The sequence below is a fragment of the Dermacentor albipictus genome, chromosome 1 (genome assembly GCF_038994185.2).
Source record: "Dermacentor albipictus isolate Rhodes 1998 colony chromosome 1, USDA_Dalb.pri_finalv2, whole genome shotgun sequence".
In the NCBI taxonomy this organism is placed as follows: Eukaryota; Metazoa; Arthropoda; class Arachnida; order Ixodida; family Ixodidae; genus Dermacentor; species Dermacentor albipictus.
The window spans coordinates 63,549,196-63,565,422 of NC_091821.1; the positions used below are offsets into that span (position 1 = coordinate 63,549,196).

Here is a 16,227-nt window from a genome sequence, read left to right on the forward strand (position 1 = left end):
CGGACTTTCCTTAGAAAACATATAAGGATTTAAAAATTAAATTCGGGGGTATTACTTGCCAAAAACACAATATGATTGCAAGACGCGCCATAGGGGGGCTCTGGCTTAATTTTGATCACCTGGGGATCTCTACCGTACACCCAATGCACGGCAAAAATCCCCCAATTTCTCCCTCATCGAAATTCGACCACCGCGGCCGGGATTTCATTCCGCGACCTGATGCCTAGCAGCGCCATACCGTAGCCGCTCTAAGCCCTCACTGCGAAAAAAAAATCGTAAAAACATTTATAAGCCCCTATGAGGATCCGCCGAATCTCAATAATTGTGACGGGACTCGTTTTCCTGTTGCGAAGGCCAGATGTGCAATGTAATGTGTGCTGTATACTTGTTTTATTAAATTTGTTTACTTTTGTTTGCTCTGTTTGAAAGCTGAGAAAGCTTAGAAAGCTATTACACTTTATTCTGTTAACATTTTTTTCTTTCTACTGTACCTCTTTAGCCATTGTGCTCTAATTATGTATCATGGCTGTATATATCCAAATGTCTGTAATTGCTCCTTTTTCGTCGTCGTGTCAAGGGAGCATTCACCATGTCAAGCTTCTAAATGTAGTAGTGTTTCGTGTATGCTCCTTCCTTTCATGTAAAGGAAGACAAAAGGGAATTGAGCTGAATTGACTTGAGCCTTGCCTATGCCCGTTCATAGGCTCATGCAGGACACACTATAGTTAAAGCTCAATTTAAGGAATTCAGTAGGATCCGAGAAATACTTCATCAAATCGAAAACTTCGTTATATTGATAGCGCCTAAAACACTCGAGCGAACATTATATTTATTAAAGAAGAAGAAAAAATCTCAGCTCGTTGAGCATGGCTTGCGTTGTTCATGGGTTCGGTAAACCTTAATTAATAAGTCAATGGCATCCGTCACCTGAACTGAAACCTCACATAAAATTGTGTGCGTCATATCCTCTCCCACAAGACATCCTTAAGACATGCCAGACGCTCAATTCACTATGTTACTTCGAGTTTTTCAATATATTGTCAATATATGGCGGGGAATCGAAAGTGCTTGGCGAAATAAAGGAAGAAATCGCAAAATCAGGTTTCGTGAAAGCGGGGTTTCACTGTATTCTTCATTGTTTCGCCGTTTCAAATTGATACCCTTTTGCAGACTATGCGCGTTGCTACAAGCGTAGTTTTTGCTCTTGTAACTTTAAGTGGTCGTTGGTAGAAGTGAGAAGACACACACACACACACACACACACACACACACACACACACACACACACACACACACACACACACACACACACACACACACACACACACACACACACACCCACACACACACACACACACACACACACACACACACACACACACGTGTGTGTGTGTGTGTGTTCATACGACGTTCGCACGGAGAGAAGTAGACAGGCGTTCTCGCGGACAGCCGATGGTCTGTTTTCAGGCGAAAGCCTGATGTGGCTAGTTGAGCGATGGCCTTCAAAAAAAAAGGAGGCTCATGAAGTCGTGTGGGAAAAAAAAAAAATTCACGTGACCTTCTTCAAGCTAGTGGCGGGTGGACACGAGAACGAGTGACATGCGCAGACAAAAAAGCAGGCGTTGCGTCGCTGACACGCGGCGGTGGCGGCGGTTGAGGCGACAGTCGACTGCAAAGCAAGAGAGACGCCAATGGAGGACGCTCGCCCCCCCGGGGCCTAGCGGATTGCGCGGTATGCCTTGGAAGTACGCTACGGGCGAAGATGCTCGCCAACTGAGAAACGAGGTGCGATGTGCGAAGCGTCGTTAGCAAAGTGTTCGAGTGCGAGTGCTGCTTTCCCCTGCTGAGAGGAAGCAACGTAATTGTGTTCGGCTTGTTTTTACACACTTGTAACACTTACTGGCGACAAGCATGCTGCACCTTTAGGTAGTGCAGCGATTGGTCGCACGTGTCGTTGAGGAAGTCGACCTCAAGCGTCACACGTGTACTTCACGCTGCGGCTCGTTGTGCCTTGCAATAAGTCTGATAACTAAGTCTGATCCGTATAACTTAATGCATTACCAAGTGTGGAGCCGGCTTTCGCCTTCACGTGTTACGGGAGTGTAACATGCTGCCGAACTTTTTATTTATAATGGCGCTGTCTACGAAAACGCAAGCCTAATGCAGCCCTGCTTTGAGGACGGTCCTCGTGGGACCACGCTGTCCTGCGCGCCTACTACGGCCAGGGAACACCTTCCACGCTTGCCTTAGCATGAATCTAGCTAGAGTGATCATCGGGTCTGCCGTATCCTCCGTGGACGCCGCCCGTGGCTCCTCTAGAGGTTCGTTCGACAGCCTCACGGATCTCATGCGAGCCATTTCGCCGCTCTCACAGCAACTAGACAAGTTCACCTCGGTAACCTCCGGATTCTTGCCTGCAGCTTCACCACCGCCAGCTTTTTGGGAACTACCAGGGTTTCAGAATGACGTCATCGTTCGGGTGGAAAAAGCCAACGCGCTCGACGCTCGTCATGCTTGACCGGACCGCAAAAAAAAAAAAAATTGCCGATTGCAGTAAACCAACTTCGCGGTGCCGCCAGGAGTACGAATGCGGCAGGAGTACGAATGCACCAGTCCTAACCTGAATGACATGCAGCTTTGGTAGCTGCTTTCGGCCGGCTCTCCTGCGCCTGCCGCGACTCTGAGCAGCACTGCTCCGCGGATGAGGCTCGTGATGTACACCGCCTCGACGCGGCAGTTGTGCCCAACAGCGCCTCGACAGAGAGGTCCGCAGGCTGCCCTGCCACGGGCGTCGGCTCATCGGGTATCACCGTCGATTCCACCACAGACTACGGAAGTGTACAGCTCGCTCCTAATTTGACATGGCTGTCTACACCAACCGAGCTTCTGCGACGGCAACTCCGCGAAGCTCGAGAGCAGCACCATGTCGCCGCTGCAATTGCACCCGACAAGGTTTTGGCAGATGGGCTCACGGCCAGCCCTCCTGTCGACCCTTGTTGCCAGCTACTTTTCCTGACGCAGGTCTCGGACTCTGCTTCGGCGTCCTACACGACACCATCACTGCCAGAGTTCGAGAAAACATCCCATTCACCACATCCCATTTGGGCTCGGGCGCATGGAGAGAAGAGGAAGTAAAGAAGGCGCTCTTAACCCAACACTAGAAGCATCTATTAAACCGCGCGCTCAGCGAACGAAACAAAATCAAAATTTATGATGTTGTTCAAGAACATAAGTCATTTGAATTATGCAAAGTGGACGTTAGTTACCCTCCTTGGATATTAACAAGTCCTAATATAGAATTATTGGTCGTCGAAGTATGGGAGAGGTCTTTGCCCTGCAGTGGGCGTAACTAGGCTGATGATGATGATGATGATGATGATGATGATGATGATGATGATGGCGGCCTTATATCTAAGAGAGGCATGTTCATGGTAGCCGGACAGCAACTGGAACTCTTCCAAATTTACTCATATCCCCAGTACATCCACGTATTTACAGACGGTTCTTGTCATAAAAATTCCTCGACTTCAGCATTCGTCATTCCGCATTCGGCGCTAGAGCAAACATATAAATTATCGCGAGAGACATCTGCCATCATGGCAAAACTATTTGCAATCCTGTGTGCTTTGCGTTTCATAACATCACAAAAGAATGTGCACAAATGGGTTATATTTAGTGACTCGCAAGCCGCTTTCACATTGCTTCAAAACAATAAGAAAAATTCTTTGAATATTTTGTTATTGTATGAGACGCTCAAAGATCATACAAAAGCAAGCGCAATGAATCACGTAATTGCATTTCAGTGGATAACTGGGCACTGCAGTATTCCTGGTAATATTGCAGTGGACGCAGCTGCAAATCAGGCGCACAATAGCGCAGAGACAACCAATATTCCCCTAATGCGTAGTGAAGTCACTCTGCTCCTGAGACAGGTATCCTGTCGTCTCAGCAAAACTACTTGGTTTGATCAGCAATCTAAGAACTCGAAGTTTAGTTGAAAGACTCATGTATAAACCTATAGATTCCGGAAAATTTAAGAGGACACAGAAAATTTGAAACATTGGTGCACCACGTGCAACTTGGTACTGCATTTGCTTGGTACCGACTTGCTACCGCCTCCTCTCCATTACAATATATATATATATATATATATATATATATATATATATATATATATATATATATAGGATCCATTATGAAGCGCATGATTTTATGACGCGACTATCCATGGCAGCGCGGTACCACCGATCTTGAAATGTGGCGAAGGTTCTGCCCTGCCACATCGGATTACATGGCGCGATGGAGCATTCGCTATCACGTTTTACGTGAAGCTTGGAAAGAATGCAACCAAAACATTCCAGATGCTTCAAGAGCCCTTCAAGGAAGACTTCATTTCAAGGTCACTGTCCGGGAGGTGGCACAACGCGTTCAAGGAGGGCCGCGAAGAGGTCGCCGACGAACGCAGTTCTGGACGCCCAACAACGACCAGAACCGACGAAAACGTGGATCGTGTGTGCGAAGTTTTGCGTTCCGACCGTCGATTGAGCCTCCAGAAACTTGCTGACCCCCTACACATGTCCACATTTGCGGCACATGTGATAGTGACCGAGGATCTGCAAATGCGAAAGGTCTGCACGAAGCTTGTGCCCAAAGTGTTGACGGAAGATCAGAAAGAACTTTGAGTTTTGCGCTGTCAAGAATTGTTGGATTTGATTCAAAATGAGCCGCACTTTCTTAACTCTGTCGTAACCGGAGACAAATCCTGGATGTTCGAGTACGACCCACAATCGAAAAGGCAGAGCAGCGAGTGGCACGCAAAATCATCTCCCCGCCCCAAGAAAGCGCGAATGAGCAAGTCAAAACGATGCTTATTTTCTTCTTTGACGCCCGAGGAATCGTCCATCTTGAGTTTTTACCGCAGGGAGAAACTGTCAACTCAGCCTTTCACTTGGAGGTGCTCAAGAGATTGAAACGCCGGGTCGCGCGCGCGAGGGCTGACATCAAAGACACGGTCAAGGTCCACCATGACAATGCCCCCAGCCGCACGTCCTTCATCGATACCAACTCCCTGGCCCGGAGCAACACCCCGGTGGTCCCCCATTCCCCTTACAGTCCCGACTTGGCTCCGTGCGACTTTTTTTGTTGTTTGTTTTCCCGACTACTGAGAGCGCTGAAAGGAAAGAATCGGGAGACCGTGGAAAACATCCAAAAGCATGTTACAGCGTTCCTGAGAGATATTCCCGCTGAGGACTTTCAGGCGTGGCAGACACGTCTCTGCAAGTGTATTGATACAGGGGGAGAGTATTTTGAAGAATTTTAACGATTTGTACAGGTCCGGTCAATAAATCTATTTTTCCCAGCAAATGCGCATTACTTTCATAATGGACCCTGTGTATATATGTGTATATATATTTCAAAGAGACAATGAAGGCAGAGAAAGCGTAGGAGACGGTTATTTTGATATTTAATTGAACTGTAGAAATAATAAAGATAAAGCAATAAGGTGCTTTGCCAAATTAAGCTACCGCGGTGGCAATCCTCCCGTGCACTTTCTTGGGCATAGTCGTGAGATACATTTGTCGCGAATTCATTCCGTGATCAAACTTCGAAGAAAACTCGTGGACAGTACATCTCGTGGGATTTTACGCGAACCTAAGGCGATTCGTGAAAGTGGCGAATGTTCTCTGTCCCGGCGAAAATTTACATAATGCATAATATGAAATTGGTACTAAAGGGCATCACTCACTCCGCTGCCCAACACATAACGTTGGTAGGCAGTGTGAGCTGGGAATCTATATATATATAGTGCTTGAAGTCTCAAATGCGTGTACTTCATGGTGGATGTGAGGTGGGCTCTTTGATCGCAGTAATGTTCTTATATTTAGTAGAGGTGCCAGATATATAGCTTTGATCTCTCGGGAGCTTTTAGGAAGCAAGATAGAGACTCAATACGTTCCTGCACTCAGCACGAGATCGGTGAGGTGGAAAAGCGGAACTCATCGCCAAAGGAATGCGGGCGAAAGCATAAGGGTTGGAAAGCGCACCCGAATGCACGCATTCATCCGACAACGAGTTGTCCCATGATCATCGCTTTCATTTATGCTTTTAACTTTGGCTCATACCAGGCTCTCCAAAATATTTATTTAATTGTTTTTGCTGCATTTAGCACTGTTATCACAATTATATGGTACTAAAAAGAAGAAAATAAATGTACAGAAACTAGCGAAGATGATTGTCCACTATGAGAGAGTAACTTGGGCGAACCGCAGAAATCAAATGGACAAACAAGCAGTCCTTACGAAGCATACTGCGGGCGTCAATAAAATAAAACGAGAGAGAGAGAGAAAGAGAGAGAGAGACAGAAATGAAGAAAGGCAGGGATGCTGATGCTGAAAGGCAGGGAGGCAGGGATGAGAGGGCCTGCATATGTGATGAATTTGTCTGTGTTTACATGCTTGTATATTTCTATGTATACCCACCCTGCTATGATCTGATTTCAGATCGTAGTATCTATAAATAAACAATAAAAAATGCTAACCAGAAGAGTAAATGTGTTTTGCTACCCGCACACTGAGATAAGGGGAAGGGTAGCGTGTTAGACAGATGGAAAGCAAGATATAAATATAAGAACAAAATAGAAGGCGATATATCACAGCCGATTACGATCACCGGGCAGTCTCACAGCGCAGGATCACGTTCTCCATGTGAAACATCCTAAGTTTTCAATACAACCACCGGCTACACAACGTCGACTTTGCACCGCCTTCTTATCTCAACTGGACTCTGTGCTAACGTGAGGCGACGTTGCTTTGTCGGGTATGGCAAAGAGCGGACCTTGCGAAGCCTTTTGCTTTTCGCATTGGTATGGCCGACAACGCAACGTGTGATGACTGTGGTCCCGAGCAGGCTCAACACGCTCCGTGCGGCTGTCCTCCCTACAGTGTACAGAGACAATCGCTTGCAACTGCGGTGGCTCGATTTTATAATAGACCGTTATCAGAGCAAACCATATTAGAATGCCGACCTCATAAGCCATCGCAGCAGAGGGCGACGAATGTAGTGGTATAGCTTTTAAGGGCAACAGATGTCGATAATAATATTAATTGTACTGAGCGGGAAGCAAATGCTGCGGGCATCGTAACTGTTGCTCGTTTGCGCGGTTACGTGAAATGTCCCGTGGCAAGGAGAGGGGGACTTAAATGTAGATAGAGAGGGTTGAGAGAGAGATGTCAACATAAAGCGGTTAACGTGCATTCACACACACACACACATACATACACATACATGCGCGCGCCTATAGGGTGCGACAACGAAGGCCGCATGACCAAGACGGCATGACGACAGCGTGACGGCGATGACACAGCAAAGGCTCCACACGTGCACTTCCTTTGCCCTCGTTTACTCCACAAAGGTCATATACTCCTCCGACCATTTGATGTGAAATCACGCGGATCGCACGCACTGTGGCAGTTGGGCTAAACGAAGCCATGATGAGCCAGCCAGAAGAAACTGCGTATCACTATATACATGAGACGGGCAGTGGACCTCAGCGACAAAGTGACCCGCAGGTGGCGCAGGAACGCCAGCACCGACCACAGAATCTACATCTTCGGACGCCGCCACAATGCTCTCGCGCGAGAGCAGGTGCGGGTGAATGAGCTAGCTGGCGTTCATGCAGGCCAAGCGCGTTCCAGCACTCGGATAACTCTCGCACGAGATCACGTGCCAAGTTCCACCCAAGGCACAAAATTTGGCCACAAGAACAACACACCCAGAGACCCGGCGCATACAATGTGAACACCAAGTTCAATTATCGAACTGCTTCAGCTCAATCCAGATATTTTACATACATTTGCCCAAACCACTGCTTCGCCGCGAACAGCACCAGAAGCTCCCCTTTGTCCTGAATAAACATTTTCAGCAACATCGACGGCTATAGTAAGAGCTAGAAAGGTTAACCTCTTAAAACTAACACATGTCATGTCACCGTGGGAAGTGCGGTGTCCAGATGTCAAGAATCAGAGATAAAGAAAAGCAAAAGAGACAGACGTACGAAAAACGCGCGTCACTGTAGATAAAGTGCGTTCACGCATGAACTTCAGGCAATGTAATCTGCGGAAAGGTCAAAAATGCGTGTGTAACACACGACGCAGATCGAGGCGTTGATCATCCACGGTTGAAGATAAACTTGTCATCTTACCATATTCCCTTCATTTCTTATGACTTAGCGAACGCGCTGTCACATCCTGAGGGCGCCCTCATCATTTCACACACACACACACACACACACACACACACACACACACACACACACACGCACACACGCACACACGCACACACGCACGCACGCACGCACGCACACACACACACACACACGCACGCACACACACACACACACACACGCACACATACACACACACTCTCTCTCTCTCTGAGCGATATATATCAAAAAAGAAGACGCACGTATTGCAATTCAATAACGCGTATTGAGGACACCAGTTAATCAGTTCGCTACACAAAATGCGGACAATACACAGGCATAAGAAACTCAATCTCCCTGAAGAGATTCTCTCCTTTTGACCTGATAGGACAGATCGTAACCTTTACCGCTCCTTTCCAGCACGGAAGCGGTAGCACAACCGTATGCGGATATTTTTCAGCCTCGTGCCCCATCGATACGCCACGCACTTGCACCGCGCCGGCGCGCAGGCGCCGGCTAGAGCAAACACAACGCAGACACATCTGGCAAGAAGCCAGCGAGGAAATAAAAATTCAGTTTCCGTTCGGTGTTGTTCTTTTGTTCCGGGCGTAACGACATCAATCGCGGCCCCTGCCGTCATACGACGCGACCCCGCGCACAAAGTCGCCGATACGCGGCCGTGGCGTCCAATTGAGGTTGACGTTGATGCTCGGCTTTTGTCGCCCCGGCCCACGACGGTTTCTAAACCCGGTGCAAAAACAAAGAGGGCCTGCTATTGCTTATTTGGTGCGACAGCGCTGGGGGGGATTTGCTATCGAAATGGCACAGCCCGCTGCTAGCGCCAGCTGAGAAACAAAAGGCTTAGCACGCAAGTAACGGAAGGGACGACAGCCTCGACGTGCACAAGACCAGCAGACAAAGGAGGTGTTTGAAGGAAAGCGGAGCCACGGCCAGGAGCATCGACAATGACCAGATAGCGTCTTCTTTTTTTTTCCCTTCCGGGCGCTTCGCTCTGCTTATGACTTCCCAATATTAATTTTAATGGCGGCTTTCTTTGAAAACAGCCGCCGTCATATGCTTCATTAATTGAGGCAGAGGCACATTCAGGTATCTGCAACACATTATCTGCCACTTTCATTCAGTCATAGATGTCACAAGACGTGGGCCCAAGTACTCGTATCTCGTCGATAGCTTCATCACGGACGTTCACGTCGGGCAAGGCCGGTCTGTTACTTTGAGGGAGGCGCCTTTCGGGAATATGTATACGCAAGTCTTGCTAATCAAATCGTGTAGCCGTCAAAGGAGAAAAGTATTTGCCCAAGCGAGGGACGCGTAGTGGTTCTCAAGGTGAGCCTTTTAAGCACATACGAGCCGCTAAACTTGAGCAGCCCCTCCCCTTCGTTTCCAACTATATAGTAGTTATGGGCAAAAAACTTGTGCGAGGCCTCGCGAAGACGTTAATATGGTGGTGCCCTCATTTTTAGGTTGAAAGCGAGTAATAGGAAGCTGCATTGTGGATGGCACAAAACAGAAAATAAAGTGGAAGAAAAAAGCCAGAAATATCAAGCTGGGAGTGAGGACGTGCACAAGTAGGGAAGGGAGTGATGCTTGTTTTCGCCGTCTCAGCCCGTTGGAAGCTATCAGCAGGGATAAGCGATCAGCATCGCTTGTTATTGTTGGTTCCTTCCCTTGAATTCGTGAAGTACAGGGGAGCACTTTTGTGTTTCAATGGACAAAACGATGTTTTCTCAATAAAGTAACTGGAACGCCAATGCATTTCTCCGCAAAGTTCGGGAATGTCTCGAAACTGGTGTCAATCTGACAATTCGTTCCAAATGGATCCACCTTCTGAACTCCACGGTTAGAATTTGTAAATTGCAGTATGGGCGATAAGGTAATTATTTAAAAACTTAATTAATGAATTTCTGATAACTTTGTAGATTATGTATTTCAATTTTCTTGTGCAAGCAATGTGAGCCTCTTCAAGTAGACCATCTCATGAACTAGATTTGTGCTGTCGGCCACAGGCAACCTTTAAAAATATTTTAACGTGTTCGCTGGAACACCCTGTATATGTTGAGCCCATCAAATTGCACATTTTCCTTATTAGCTGTATAGTTAGTTGCGGACGCGCGTTGTCTTAACTCCCGGCATTGTGGCCAGATTGAGCGCAGCTATTTTAAGTGCGCATGAGCCTCGCATGACCTGTATTCAATAGGGGTCGGCGAACATTCGATGTATTGAATATGAACCAAATATTACACTAACTATTCATATTCGTATTCGAAAATGAACTGCTCGGTATTTCTGGATATCGAAAGTAACCAAATATTTTGCAGAAGCCAACTGTTAAAGTCTGGCTACTATTCTAGTTCTGCTAAACAATGTATGGCAAGCTATCAGAAGTGAAACAACGATAAATGTTTTCGAAGCAACGAAGAAACTGGTGACAACGCTAGCTTGTTTTTCCGTTTCGCGTCTGAAGCGTATACATGACAACCTACAATTTTTGCTTCTAGTCTGTCATTTAGTGTGCATGGTACTCTACTGATGCAGCAGTTTTTAAATTTTACCCTACGACCAGTGATGTTTTCCTAGCGACGGGCCTTTTTACGTGCATCTACGACACACAAGTCCTTCGATACCTTGCTCTTTTCATTTTGTTTAGCAACTTCTGATCTTTTTTTCTGCAATCATTTATGTAGCCTACTTGAAAAGCCAGCCATAGAGCAGCCATTCATTCTCGTAAAGCTTGTTTGCAATCAGTCTCTAAAGATATGTGGAGAGGCTATTCCTGCAGTTTTTTTAATGGCATTTAGTACCTAATCTTGTTTAAAAGTGATCCTAACTGTTGCCATATAGTTAGCTGTCCTTTTTTACTAGTCATTGCAAGTGTGATATAGCTAATAATAAGGAAATAAATACTCCTGTCGTAAACATATGCATTTACGTATGGCTATACGACATTCGTATTCGATTCGTATTCGGAAGAAAATCGATGTTCTCCCATGCACCTCTAATAGTTAAGCATGTTCGGACGCTTCAGAGTTTCGAAGAATCCTTATGGTGCAGCATGTACCCGTTCCTGTTTAGCGCAAATCAATCGGTCGTATTCTATTTCTTTTTTCATTCTTTCTACTGTCCAAACTGCGATTGCTCTTTACCAAAAATCAAGCTAATGCTCGGTGCCCTCACTCGCCAATTTAACCGGTCCAGCAGTGACATAAATTGGGTGCAGTGATGCAAAGTATCCTATAACGCAGTAGAGGACGCCCAAAGTATTATGAACTATCGTTTTAAGGTATCACATTTCGGCAGAATCCCAGCATGCATGGCAGCTATAATTAGGTGCTGTAACATGATCGCTCCCGCTATGACTGCAATTTCCCGATAATTACTCGGGTCTCTTAACACAAACACGGTGCTGCCCTCTGAACGGCCGATGGCGGCTGGGAGTAGGAGAACGCTACACGGCCCAACGAAAAACAACACGCACGGAGCCCAGACAGCTCCCAGTGCACGGCTGCTGCCACAGAAGCCATTATGACGCGGTCGCCCTCGTTACTGTTTTACGACACAGGCGAGCGAACTCGTGCGCGCTTTTATCAAGTGGTTGACGACTACATCCACCCCTTTTTTTTTTCCTTGTACCTTCGGGAAGCATGGATCTAGAGTCGGGTCCTACAATCTCAAAATCTCATTAATGATCGCTTTTCGAAAGATCGATACTCTGGCCGTCTACATCCGACGGGGAAAAAAAAGAGAAATGTTGGCGAGCGCACTTGTTTCCTACGCTCGTTATTCGATCGTATGTCAGCCAAAAAATCGATGAGTTTCGAAATTCATCGGCTGTGTTCCTCCGCGCAGAGCCGAGTGATCGGAACCGAGAAACGGCGGTCAGCGTACAGCATGCTTGCAGAGGGGTGTACGCACGTAGCACGTCTGGAGCGCTCCGGCGTAAGCGCAATAAGCTGCGGCCGTTGCTGCTTTTTCGAGAGAGCGGCCACAAGTGCATGACGGGTCTGAGGACAAATGGTGCTCCGAAAGTCGCGCACCTCCGTGATCATTTCTTTGCGCAATGGCGAAGTTTCATAAGGTGTCCCAAGTCTACGCCCGTCCGTCTGTCTGTCTATGCGTTTGTGTTCGCTGTTTTTTTTCTTTTTAAATCTATATTCTCGTTTCTTTCCGGTGTCTTTCTTTCTCTTTTTTTTTCTCTTCAAAGGGGTGGGCGTGGTGTGCCATACAGGAGACAATTGATAGCCCGGTTCTCATTTCCCGCTTCTCACTGAGCGCGTGCCCCCCTTCGAAACTGCTGAGCACCAGGAGATACCGCATAAAACGACTTTCGACAACAACCGCATGCACCGCCGCCCCCCTCCCCCTGTCAAGTGCTTGCCCCACCTCCTGAAAAAAATTCCCAACTCCGCCACTCATGGTAACATCATTTTACGGTTGCTAAAATAGACGTTCAGTACACGAACCGAATAAAATGCTTCGTATCATCAATTTTCTGCTTGGATTTTCTTCCTCGAAGACGACACGTTCATGTCACTGCGAGAGAAGATCGTCTCAGGTGCCGCCCAGGGGTAATACAGATTACTCCACGTGTGCAGCCACGTCGGCTGAGACGCGCTGGCCCCTCCTGTTGGCATTACAACTTCCCTAGGCGAACGTCCCGGTGAGTGCAATATGTAATATCATATAACTATCTTCAGCACCACTTTTCCTTGTTCTTTGAAAACACTCCAGCAGTGCTTATTTTTAACACATCCTAATATTTCAAGAAAGTTGAATTCGGAATCCACATCTCAATCAATCATCTCTGATTAACACACAAAGCTTTTGAATTATCGAAAACTTCCTTTGCATTGGCTAGCTGCCTTATAATACGAGCACGCAGCATCCGCACTTGCGGAAATTCGCTCTTACGACTAATTCTATAGGGGAACAGCCTCCCGTGAATACGCGCTATGGTGACAACATTAAAAGTATCAAAGTCGCGGGGCCTTGAAGGTTGCGTCATACAGAAAGAAATTCAACGAGAGGGGACACTAGGCGAAAACTGGCAACAGGAAACACGTCACGGCTAGTGTTAATCCCATCCGTCAGTTGTCGCGAGCATCGAAAAAAAAAAGGAAAGTGAAATGAACTTACAGACAACTTTTTTTTTATTATTTCCCGCTAAAACTAAAAACGTTCTGCGTATAAATGAACCTATACTTTGCGACTTATTTTTCTTGCGTTACCAAGCAACAAGCTAACGGCACGCCAGGCGCGAGAGATACATGCGTTATGCGCCAGACAGTTACAGAAGCTTGCGAGGTCGGTTGTGTATGTGAAGTTCACCTGTTCGGCGACCCGCCTCTTTTGGCGTAGCGTGCTGGGCTCCCGGCGTATTCTTGCGTTTCTTCTGCACTTCGACACGGCACCACTGCACTATTGGACTACGGCAATGTCAGAAATTTAGTTTGACAGTATGCGATGCATTTCAAGCAATTTTGGCTTTCACGGCACGGAACCAAGACTTGTGACGCAGTTAGCAATAACAGCTCGGCCGTCCTGGCGCAGTTAATTTGGCTCAATGACTCGCACTGAGAGCTGTTTGCAATGCTTTTTATAAGCCCCAACATTATTATAACTTATTTCGCTAGTTTTGGGGCACGCTCGCTGTACCCGGCTTTGTGACGCAGTTAGGGAAAAGCAGCTCGGCCGTGTGACGCAGTTTCGCTTGTACTGAAACTTACCGGGACAAGTCTTGGCGCTTTTTCTGGCCCCGAACATTATATTAACTAATTTCGTTACTCTTGGGGGTACTTTTCAAGCAGAGTGGCCGCGCCCGGCTCTGTGACGCAGTTAGGGGAAAGCAACTGTGCTGTGTGCCGCAGTTAGTTTCGCGTGTACTGAATCTTACTGAGACATGTTCGTGAAGCATTCTCTGACCCCCAAAATTATTATAATTTCGTAAGTTGCTTGGATACCTCTGAAGCATGCTCGCCGCGCCTGGGGTTGTGAAACAATTAGCAAAAAAAGCAAGCCGGCCATGGTGTCAGTTTCGCATGTACTGAATCTTAGTGAGACAAGTTTGTGACGCTTTCTATGACCCCGTAACGTATACCTTCTTTCGGTACTCACGCTTGTTGAAGACGCGACGAGCGATTGCCAAGAGTGATAACACTGCAGTATGTTGCTTGCACCGGCAAAACGCGCAAAAGATAACGCCGAGGAGCTCAAAAGCAAGAACTCGAAAATTCTGCCTTCTGAAAACAGGCGTAGCACCCACGCAGTTCTCGTGAGTGCGAGTAGAAGACATTCTGCAAACGTCTATAGCATGGTCTGGCGGAAAGCCTGTGTTGTGGCCATCTCTGTGTATATAGCGTACTATCCCGTCGGCTGAGGCCAAGTTGTTTTGAAAACGCGCAGTCGCCCATGCATCCGTGCTCTTAAAGTGCAGGAAATGATGCCCGAAAATGGGGGAATGCTTGGAAATCAGATTTTTCCTTCATAATTTATAGTACGGCTTAGAATGAGTCGGGTATTTTCGATGCCGTGTATGTAAAAGCGAATTGATTTTGTTTGTAATGTCACCCATTCACCACTTTCGCACGTTTCCACTCTGCACGCAATTTTCTTATAAGGGCTATATACCAAAATGACGGATGCTTGTAATTTACTTTTTTCAGCTGATGCCGTCCGGTGGAGCTTCGTACGGGAACTACTGCAGCTTACCTGGTGCCACAACGTTGGATGAACGCACAAAAAGCCCGGAACAAGCATTTATATACAGCGAAATAAACATTTCCTCATTTACAAGGCGTTTTGCGTCGACTTTATGAAATTGCACGTGGCACAGATTCAATGGAGGCTTGTAAAGATCATTCGCAATCATTTTAATTAATTAAACGATTGCGCAATAAGACTGCGCGCGATTGAGCAGCAGACGCAAAAAAAAGAAAAAAGAAATAACGGCGCCGAGTAGCGCAGCCGGCGTAGCGCATGCCAGCTATATAGCATTCAAAACGCACGTGCCGAAAACAGAAGCCGGAAGGTGTTAATACCATCCGCTTGGTGCGCTACAGCAAATTCGGCTGCTGGGCTCCGTGGGAGTGTCCGATCTTGTTGAATATCTTTCTCTATGGTTGCGTCGTTTTCTTTCTCAGCGTGAGTTGAAAGGTTAAGTTGTCCGTCACGATGGCTGCATGCATTCAAGGGGTGCGGACGGCAAAGGCGCCCCTGCGCCACTTAGCTTAAGGGCCGATCTACGCTCGAGCCGCCCATCGCCGCAAGCCGCACCGCATGCTTGCGGTTGCGCGAAAAATTTCACGTATCCAGCACTTGTGCACAAATTACCGTCTACATCGTGCACACAGTGTATACCTTACACATTGTAAACCGAAATTTGTGCACAAGTGTTTGATACGTGCAATATATCGCGCGACCGCACGCGTGCGGTGCGGCTTGCGGCGATGGGCGGCTCGAGCGTAAATCGGCCCTAACGTGCGTTACAGAGGCTACCTGAGGAGGGAGCCACCGATATCGCGGCGGTCGGGTAGAGACCCCAGCGGGGTTACAGCCGCGCTATCTGCATCTCACTACAAATGCCGCCCTGTGGCGACGTCACAGGGGCGGGCGAGAATTCTCAAAACGTTTTGCGGATGCAAGCCAATCCGAGCAAGTTCAAAGACGGAGAAACTGCATAAGGGAGTTCTCCCACGCAATATACATGAGTGGTTCTGGTTTCGATATTGGCCGAAATCCACTCGAGGTGAAAATTATTCGCTGCATCCAAGCTTAGTGCTCTGCAGTCTCCACTATATCCGGCGCATGTTCCTGTATGCTGCGCCGGCTCTACTGCGCCCGCCTCTGCTTTGCACATTGCGCCTGAGCTGCATGCATGTGCTGCAATGTGTTGGGAAACGAAACCGTTGGGGAACACAGCCTCACTGTAATATGCCTCCCATCTTACATTTATTAAAGCCTCTAATGTCTTCGAAATTGTCACTCCTCAAAATTCATTTTTCTTGAACTTC

General features: G+C 47.3%; 1 protein-coding gene across 3 annotated transcripts in view; it reads right to left on the minus strand.

The window, feature by feature from the left end:
• Positions 1–16,227, minus strand: part of LOC135912490 (protein qui-1-like) — a 725,699-nt gene that overhangs the window by 357,192 nt on the left and 352,280 nt on the right. The gene's annotated exons all lie outside the window — the stretch shown is intronic.